The sequence below is a fragment of the Leptonychotes weddellii genome, chromosome 1 (assembly GCF_054177405.1).
Source record: "Leptonychotes weddellii isolate Sample4059 chromosome 1, ASM5417740v2, whole genome shotgun sequence".
In the NCBI taxonomy this organism is placed as follows: domain Eukaryota; kingdom Metazoa; phylum Chordata; class Mammalia; order Carnivora; family Phocidae; genus Leptonychotes; species Leptonychotes weddellii.
In genome coordinates this window covers 1,648,485-1,657,992 of record NC_138369.1, presented here as the reverse complement: position 1 = coordinate 1,657,992, position 9,508 = coordinate 1,648,485, and the positions used below count along the sequence as shown (strand labels likewise).

At 43.3% G+C, this 9,508-nt stretch overlaps 1 pseudogene; it reads left to right on the top strand.

Moving 5' to 3' along the window:
• Window positions 1-8,502: 8,502 nt before the first annotated feature.
• Window positions 8,503-8,734, top strand: LOC115944850 (U2 spliceosomal RNA; annotated as a pseudogene).
• Window positions 8,735-9,508: the final 774 nt, after the last annotated feature.

Genomic DNA, 9,508 nt, shown 5'->3' with positions numbered 1-9,508 from the left:
GGCAGACTCCCTGCTGAGCAGGGAGCCCGACGTGGGACTCGATCCCGGGACTCCAGGATCATGACCTGAGCCGAAGGCAGTCACTTAACCAACTGAGCCACCCAGGCGCCCCCATCCTTGGAGTTCTTAATTTTGCTGATATAGTCAGTCATGTTTTCCATTTGTTCCTTTTAACTTTTTATATAAATGCAACAGGCATACAGAAAAATGAACATATTATAAAACAGCTCACTGAACTGTTATAAAGTTAATGCACCCACATAATCAGCACCAGATCAAGAAACAGAAAATTGCCAGCAACTGAAGTTCCATTTGTGCTCCCGTCTGGTCACTATCCTCAAAAGATAAAAGCATGAATGAGTTTCACCTAGTTTGTATTTTCTTTTTTTTTAATTTTTATTATTTATTCATTTTTTAAATTTAAATTCAATGAATTAACATACAAAGTATTGTTTGTTTCAGGAGGTCTGTGATTCATCAGTCTTATATAATATCCAGGGCTCATTACAACACATACCCTCTCCAATGTCCATCACCCAGTTACCCCACACCCTACCCCCCTCCCCTCCAGCAACCCTAAGTTTGTTTCCTAAGATTAAGAGTCTCTTATGTTTTGTCTCCCTCTCTGGTTTCGTCTTGTTTCATTTTTTCCTCTCTTCCCCTATGATCCTCTGCCTTGTTTCTTAAATTCCACATAATAGTGAGATCATAAATGCCAACATCTGTTGTTTCCTAACTTGTTAATTTTAGCCATTCTGACTGGTGTGAGGTGGTATCTCATTGTCATTTTGATTTGTATTTCCCTGATGCCGAGTGATGTGGAGCACTTTATCATATGTCTGTTGGCCATTTGTGTGTCTTCTCTGCAGAAATGTCTGTTCATGTCTTCTGCCCATTTCTTGATTGGATTATTTGTTCTTTGGGTGTTGAGTTTAATAAGTTCTTTATAGATTTTGGACACTAACCCTTTATCTGATATGTCATTTGCAAATATCTTCTCCCATTCTGTCAGTTGTCTTTTGGTTTTGTTGACTACTTCCTTTGTTGTGCAAAAGCTTTTTATCTTGATGAAGTCCCAATAGTTCAATTTTGCCTTTGTTTCCCTTGCCTTTGGAGACGGGTCTAGCAAGAAGCTGCTACGAGCAAGGTCGAAGAGGTTGCTGCTTGTGTTCTCCTCAAGGATTTTGATGGATTCCTGTCTCACATTTAGGTCTTTCATCCATTTTGAGTCTACTTTTGTGTATGGTGTAAGGAAATGGTCCAGTTTCATTCTTCTGCATGTGGCTAATTTGTATTTTCTTTAATTAGAATTGCACAACATGTATTTTTGTGTATCTGGGTTTCCAAGCAACACTGTAAATCAGTCTCTGGTTGTTTTTTTTGTTTGTTTGTTTTGATTCTCATTCTGTTATTACCCCACAATATCCATTCTATTGTTGATGGATATCTGAGTAGTTCCCAATTTAGGGCTATTATAAATAGTAATGCATTGGCCATTCTAGCAAGCACCTTTTTGGTAAAAGTATATATGCATTTCTATTTGAGATATATACCTATATATACACATGGGACATAGGGAATGCATGTTCTCAGCATTAGTAGATAGTGGAAACACTTTTCCAAAGTGGTTATATCAACTTACACTCCACAAGTGTGGGAGAATTCCAGTTGCTCTACATCTTCACTGGCATTCTCCTACCTGTATTTTATATATATTCATGTTATCAACTCTGGTTGGGATGTACTAGTATCTCACTGTGCTTTTTTTTTTTTAAGATTTTATTTATTTATTTGAGAGAGAGAGAGAGAGAGCACAAGAGGGGGGAGCGGGAGAGGGAGAAGCAGACTCCCTGCTGAGCAGGGAGCCCTATGCGGGACTCGATCCCGGGACTCCAGGATCATGACCTGAGCCGAAGGCAGTCGCTTAACCAACTGAGCCACCCAGGTGCCCTCTCACTGTGCTTTTAATTTGCATTTTCCTGATGACTAACCAAATTGAACATCCCTATTCTAGTTATACATCTATATTATTATTATCATTAATTATAGCTTAGTTAAATCTATATTAGCTATTTGAATATCTTCCTTTGTGAATGATTCATTTTCTTTTGCATTGCCTGTACTTTTCTTATTAACTTGTAGGGGTATGTAATATATTCTGGGTACAAGTCCTTTGCCAGATATATAAATTGAAAGTTCCTCTTTCCATTCTATGGGCTGCTCTTTTATTCTACTAATGTTGTCTTTTTTAATATATATATTTCTTACCTATAGCACAGTCTATTCTCCACGATTATTTTTGTGTTCTGTTTAAGATATTTTTGCCTATTCCAAATCCATGAAGATGATCTCTATGGTTTCTTCTTCAATTGTTTAAGTTTTCACATTTATCTTTAGTTTGTTTGGAAAGAAGTTATATGTAGGGCATTATATGGCAATTTAGATATATTTCACTTCCACATAAAATTCCTAAAGGACAGAGATAAACACACGACCTAGCAGACCCACATTTATGGCTAGGAATGCTCTCAGAAAAATGGAATGAAGCCACCAAGTTGACTTGGCTCAGGTCCACATACAGACAAGAATGTAAAAGTGGGAAAATTGCTGTGATCCCAAAGCCAGATGGCACAAAATAGTAGCCTGTTGTCCAAAAGAGCATTAGGCACACTAGCAGACATTTGGCAGAACCCAAGGTTCATAGGTAGAGGCTTTTGTAGGGGCACACAAGTCCCTTATGTGTGCAAAGGGGAGGTGTTTCTCAGCAGCAGCCTTGGCCTAAGCAGCATCCTAAAGCCTCCAAAAACATATGCTGCCTGGAGATACCTGAACTGGCTTCATCCTCTACTGAAATCTGACTGATGCTCTCTGCCATCTAGGAGTACTGATAACGCATATCCTCAAACCCCAGAAAATGAAACTAAAGAAACACTGTTTTATAAGATAGGAAAAGACAATGAATGGTGATTTTCAGAGTCCAACCAATGATAATAACCTTGTCTTTTATGACTTGGTTTTGATTTTCTTTCAGAATAAAGACCAGATTTACCAATGGTGAACTAAAAAGGGCACTTTTGCTAAAAGGGATAAAAATTGATACTGTAATGTTTTATGTGTCAACACTGCTATTTGCTGTAAAGTCCCCTCTGATCTCCAAGATAAAAAGAGATGGTAGGAACTGTAAAAACTAGTTGGCCAAAAGTATTCTCCAACTACTTCTAGTGTGGTGGTGAAGTGGAGCAGGTCAATACCCAGTCTTGGTCAAATAGCAGATTTGTTAGCAAAATAAATGTTTTTTAACCTGTAGGTTTTAAAGTAATATTATGCAGCAGCAGGTAACAAATACTCTAGCATAAGATGACATGCCCTTTCCTCCATTCCTGAGGAGTCCATTATTGTATGAAGCATGAACTTGGTTCTTAAATTCAGATACTTATGTGTTTTTAAAATTGTGGTAAAATACACAACATAAAATTTACTCTCTTAACCATTTTTAAGGGTGCAGTTCAGGGTTACCAAGTACATTCACACTGTTGTGCAACTACCAGCACCATCCACCTCCAGAACTGTTTTCATCTTGCAAAACTGAGACTCTGTACCCATTTAACAAGAACTCCCCATTGCCCCCCATCACCACCCCACCACTGGCACCCACTGTGCACCAGTCTTTTTATGACTGGTTTATTTCACTTAGCATAATGTTTTCAAGACGTATCTATTTTGTAGCATGTATCAGAATTTCCTTCCTTAAGGCGCCTTGAATAATATTCCATAGTATATATACACATTTCATTTATCCATCCATCCATTGATGGACACCTGGGTTGCTTCCATCCTTTAGCTATTATGAATAATGCTGCTATAAGCATGCATATACAAATATCTCTCTTAGTCCCTGCTTTCAGTTCTTTTGGGTATATACTCAGAAGTACAATTGCTGTATCATATGGTAATTCTATTTTTAATATTTTGAGGCTAGCTATACTACTTTCCTTGGCAACTGCACATCACCTTCCTACACACAGTGCACAAGACTTCCAATTTCTCCACATCTTCACTTGTTATTTTCTGGTTTGTTTTTTTTTTAAAGTAGCCTCCTAATGGGTGTTAGGTGGTTGAGACAGTTGTATTTTTAATTACTGTAAACTTTTCTCCATCAACAAAATGAAAAGGGAACCAACAGAATGGGAGAAAATAATTGCAACTCATGTATCTGATAAAGAACTCACACAACCCAATAGCATAAGAAACAAACAATCTAATTTAAAAATGGGGAGAATTGAATACTTTTTCCAAAGAAATCTAAATGGCCAACATTAGGTTATTACACACAGAATGCGAAACATACACAGAGACGAAGAACTGTTTTCATCAAAGTAATGCAGGAGACTCACAGACACTCTTGCCTGAACACAACTCCGCCACACGGACAATCCCAGCCATATCCCATGTGGCCCCCCAGACAGACACAATCACCTAGATTTTGAAACCTGGGATAAGGGTACACACACTCAGAAATAACGAACCCTAACTGACCTCCAAGAGACACCACACAGCCCAGACCCTCTGCACCCTTCCCCTACTTTCTTTTTCCCTTTAGAACTTATCACCGTCCCATACACCTGGTATTTCTCGTAGGTGTCCTTAGAATTTCAGCTCCAAGTGGGAAGAGATAATCCCTCTGTCTCGATCACTTCGAAATCAACAGCACCCAGTTCAAAGCCTAAATGCTTACTGAAAGGTCAGGTTCACGCAGACACACACACTTTCCCCAGGGGGCTTTTACAATTTATCCCAACACTCAGGGGCTCACATCCATTGGATCTGCCCGGAGTGATTATGTTCCCCATGCCAAACAGTACAGGGTTCCGCTGGTCCCCAAAGGAATTCCCAAAGGATCCTTGGGCTGACCTGCTGGAAAGAGGCGATCACACTGCAGAACCCTCACAGTGCACAAAGCCCGCCTGCACCCACCCTCGCTGGTCTCCACGACCCGAGGTGGGTGGTGGTGTCGTTAGCCTCCGGTACCCAGGAGCCTGCGACCCCGACAGGCAAGAGCCGACAACCTCCAAGGGCCTCGCTGTGCTGTGGGGTTCTGCTGGGAGAGGGCTCCTCACCCCCTACCATCTGGAGGGGGGGTTCCTACTTCGTTCCTCCGCTTTCCACGCGAAGCCCGGCGGCGAGCAGCTGCGCCCCCTCATTCCCGCTCGGCCGCAGGGTTCTCTGCCGCGCTCCCCTAGGTGTTCGCATCCCGCCCTGATCTCCCCGGGTGGGCTCCCGCCCCCGACGCTGCGGCCTTTCCGTCCGCGGTCGCAGCCCAGCGCACTCACCGCATCCCCCCGGTGAAAGCCAACGTCTCTCAACTTCGGGCATCGGGTTTCCGGGCTACAGGCGACGATTTCTGGGACCGAGGAGCCAAACCGGAAGCCGGTGGCTAGGCGTGGGGGCGGGACTTACGGGCGGGCTCCTCAGCGCCCCCGCCCCACCCAGACGTCGACTGCGCATTCTCCGGCTCCCGGAAGACCTTTGGGCTCAGCTCTGCCACAGGAGAGTTCTCGGCGGCCGGAGCCTACGCCTGCGCACTCCAGCCAGTTCAGAACTCCCAGGTGTCTCCGCGACTGCATGTTGGGAACTCTGAGGAGGCTCTTGCTCTAAACTATTTCCGCCAAGGACGTGGGATCCGCGGTAGCTCGCGGTCAGGAGGTGAATACGGTGTGCAGCGGGAAGGGTTCTGCAGCTTCGACCTGGAGCCGTTGAGGCGTTTGGAACCGAGGAAGCCCGCGGCGTTGACAGCGTATGCACGACGCTGCTCGGCTAGTACGTGAGAACAGCGGGTGTGAGGTGTGCGCATGCGCATGGCTGTGGGCGTCGCGTCCACCTGAGTACATCGCACACGTGGTAGGTGTTGAGGCTGGATCCGTTCGAAGTCGAGGTTGCCTGGCTGGCAGTAGTGTGCTGAGTTCACTGGGGAGCCGTTGCTCTGGAGAGTGAATGTGAGTCACCGTGTCACTCTCCCCCGGACTCTCATCGCAGCCATGTGGAATTTCTGCGGGGGAGTGAATGGCGGAGCCCCTCCAGTGTACATCAGTAGCGAAGATTTGCAGCAGTGCGGGTCAGAGTTGGGTTTGACCCCGAGATGTCAGGTAGTCTGAACTGAGTTGCGGATGGCCTCAGGACAGGACTGAATGTGTGTGCCCACTGCGCCCCCACCCCGAGGATCCCCTTGAGAACGCTCTGGAATTACTTTTAAATCTTAAGCCACAGCATTTCTAGAGTTCTGGCCCCAGGAACATGGTGTAAACCTAGAGAGACATTGCTGGTTCCCTCTCACTTCCCTCAGGTAATGTGACTGAGGTGTGGACAGGTGTGGCCCTGGAGTGTTTGCTAACTTCAGATGAGTTCCAAGAAAGGCCTGATGGGTCACAAATCTCTAGGAGGTGGAAAGCCCTGTTGTTACTCACCTAAAAATCAAGGTGTGGGTGAGTTTAAATTTCCCTTTAGTTCGTAAGGTATTTTTGTTTGTTTTCTAATAATTTATTTTAAAAGGTGAAACTGGCCATTGTAAGTATACTTCTGTGGGTTGTCATAAATTCCTACTTGTACCACCATAGTCAAAATACAGAACACTCCATCCTCCCAAGAAAACAACCTCTTAGTGGCCATTTGTAGGCAAACTTCCCCCCCCCAATCTATTCTAGTTCCTTATACCTTTACTTTTTCCAGAATGTCATAAAAACGTAGTCTCTTGAATACTGTCTTTATTTTTTAAAAGATTTTATTTATTTTGAGAGAGAGAGAGAGGAGCAGGGGGAGGGACAGAGGGAGAGGGAGAAACAGACTCCTCCCCGAGCAGGGAGCCCAAGGTGGGGCTTGATCCCAGGACTCTGGGATCATGACCTGAGACAAGCCAGATGCTTAACCAACTGAGTTACCTAGGTGCCCCTTGAATACTGTGTTTAAAATTTAATGTTACAGGGGCGCCTGTGTGGTTCAGTCATTAAGCGTCTGCCTTCGGCTCAGGTCATGATCCCGGGATCCTGGGATCGAGCCCCGCATCGGGCTCCCTGCTCGGCAGGAAGCCTGCTTCTCCCTCTCCCACTCCCCCTGCTTGTGTTTCCTCTCTCGCTGTGCCTGTCTCTGTCAAATAAATAAATAAAATCTTAAAAAAAACACACACACAAAAACTGTGGTCCTGGGGCGCCTGGGTGGCTCAGTCATTAAGCGTCTGCCTTCGGCTCAGGTCATGATTCCGGGGTCCTGGGATCGAGCCCCACATCGGGCTCCCTGCTCGGCGGGAAGCCTGCTTCTCCCTCTCCCACTCCCCCTGCTTGTGTTCCCTCTCTTAGTGTGTCTCCCTCTCTGTCAAATAAATAAATAAAATCTTTAAAAAAAAATTTAATGTTACATTTTGAAAATCGTGTAATTATATTTGTCCTCCAGAATTGTTGTGAGGTTTCAAATTTCCAACAGTGCCCAGTACAGGTGATGGCACACATTAGGCTTTCAAAATAGAGAGGCTCCATTATCATTATGCGCTATTATTGGGTGCATAAGCTTACACAGGACCCCGCTTCCAGGCCTAACTTCTGTCACTTGTACAATTGGAAGGATGTTAAGAGAAGTGATCAAATGAAGTAATAAGGATCATGAAATAACACTAATCTCTGCTGTGCTGTGAAAACAAGGGTTAACATGGAGAAACCGATGAAGACCAGACTTCATTTGCTTTTTAATTAAACACAATACTATTATATTTTTCTTTCCTAATATGTATTGGAAGTCTAAGCATGTGGAAAGAATATCTGTAACAAGCAAAATGGACGTTTTGGGCTTTGTGGACTATTAAAACAAAAGCTTACACATTCTCCTGCTATAAATGGTTATTAAAATTTTCCCTAGGGGCACCTAGGTGGCTCAGTCAGTTAAGCGTCTGCCTTCGGCTCAGATCATGATCTCAGCATCCTGGGATGGAGCCCTTCATCAGGCTCCCTGCTCAGTGGGGAGTCTGCTTCCTCCTCCCCCTGCTCTTGGCCTATGGGCTCTCTCTCCCCCTCTCAAATAAATAAAATCTTTAAAAATTTTCCCTATGTGAGGTTGTCTAATAAATTGGGATGTCACACAAAAGGATGTCCATAGTTTGCGCTTACTTCACTTATTCCTTGGGTAGTTTTCCCTTTTACCACCCATACCTCTTCTCTTTGCTTTTATTAGGAAATCATAGGCGACTTGCATAGATATTGCTCTGCTCGTCGAGGGGTTAGAACTGTGTGAATAATCGGGGCGCCTGGGTGGCTCAGTGGTTAAGTGTCTGCCTTCGGCTCAGGTCATGATCCCAGGGTCCTGGGATCGAGCCCCGCATTGGACTCCCTACTTGGCAGGAAGCCTGCTTTTCCCTCTCCCACTCCCCCTGCTTGTGTTCCCTCTCTTGCTGTGTCTCTGTCAAATAAATAAATAGAAATCTTAAAAAAAAAAAAAACTGTGTGGATAACCATAAAGCTTCCTATCACTTCTTGGCCTTTTGGCTAAGATCGAGTGTAGTATCTGTTCTTATCAGTTTAATATCTGATATGTGCTCTATCTGAGGACAATATATTAAATTGGATTTTTGGAACAGGGAGATGGTATGTGTGCTGCCGAAGCGAGCACTGGAACAGGGAGATGGAATAGGAGCTCGCTCCTTCCACTCCATGTATCAACCTGGTATTGCAGTACTTCCAGGAATGGTGCATCCCAGCCTAATTAAATGTTCAAAAAAGAAAGAAAGAGGGAGGGAGGGAGGAAGGAAAGAAAGGAAAAGAAAGAAAAGAAACACCACCATAAAGTTTCCTTAAACTATGAGGAACTCTGGTTTTCTGCAGAACAAATCTCGGTCAATGGGTAGGAGCCCCAAAATGATAATGCCAAATACATGGGGCCATTTCAAATTATTTCACAAGGATGTTAAATACAAACACCTATACAATGTGCTCCAAATCCATATGAACTGTCTGATCCCAAATATCCATGTCTAGTCTCATAAACATATATGACATGCCCTAAAATTTTTAACCATTGAAAAATGTGGCTGAACTATATCTTCACTTTTATGGGAAATAATTACTGTTAATTCCATGAGTGGAGGAATGTTTCTGTATCACCACCCACTATTTACTAACACTTTTGAACAGTTCCAGAAGGGATCTAAGGCATCCATGAGTGGATGATATCCTCATTCACTGAGGCCTGTTTCATTCTTCATTCCCTTTTATCTCTCTTGTCAGAGTTTATATTTTACTTCACTCGCTTTTATATTATCCAACGAAGTTTAAAATATTTTCTCATCAGAATCTTTTTATATCATTTGCTAGACTTATTTACTACTTAATAAAATTGCTAAAACTATTACGTTTTTACTATTATGAATAAGAAATTATATTGACAAAATTGTAACAATATACAAAATAAAGTTTACTAGCATTAAAAATGCCTAAATTTGTATGCACCTGGTAATATTGCCTCAGAATGTATA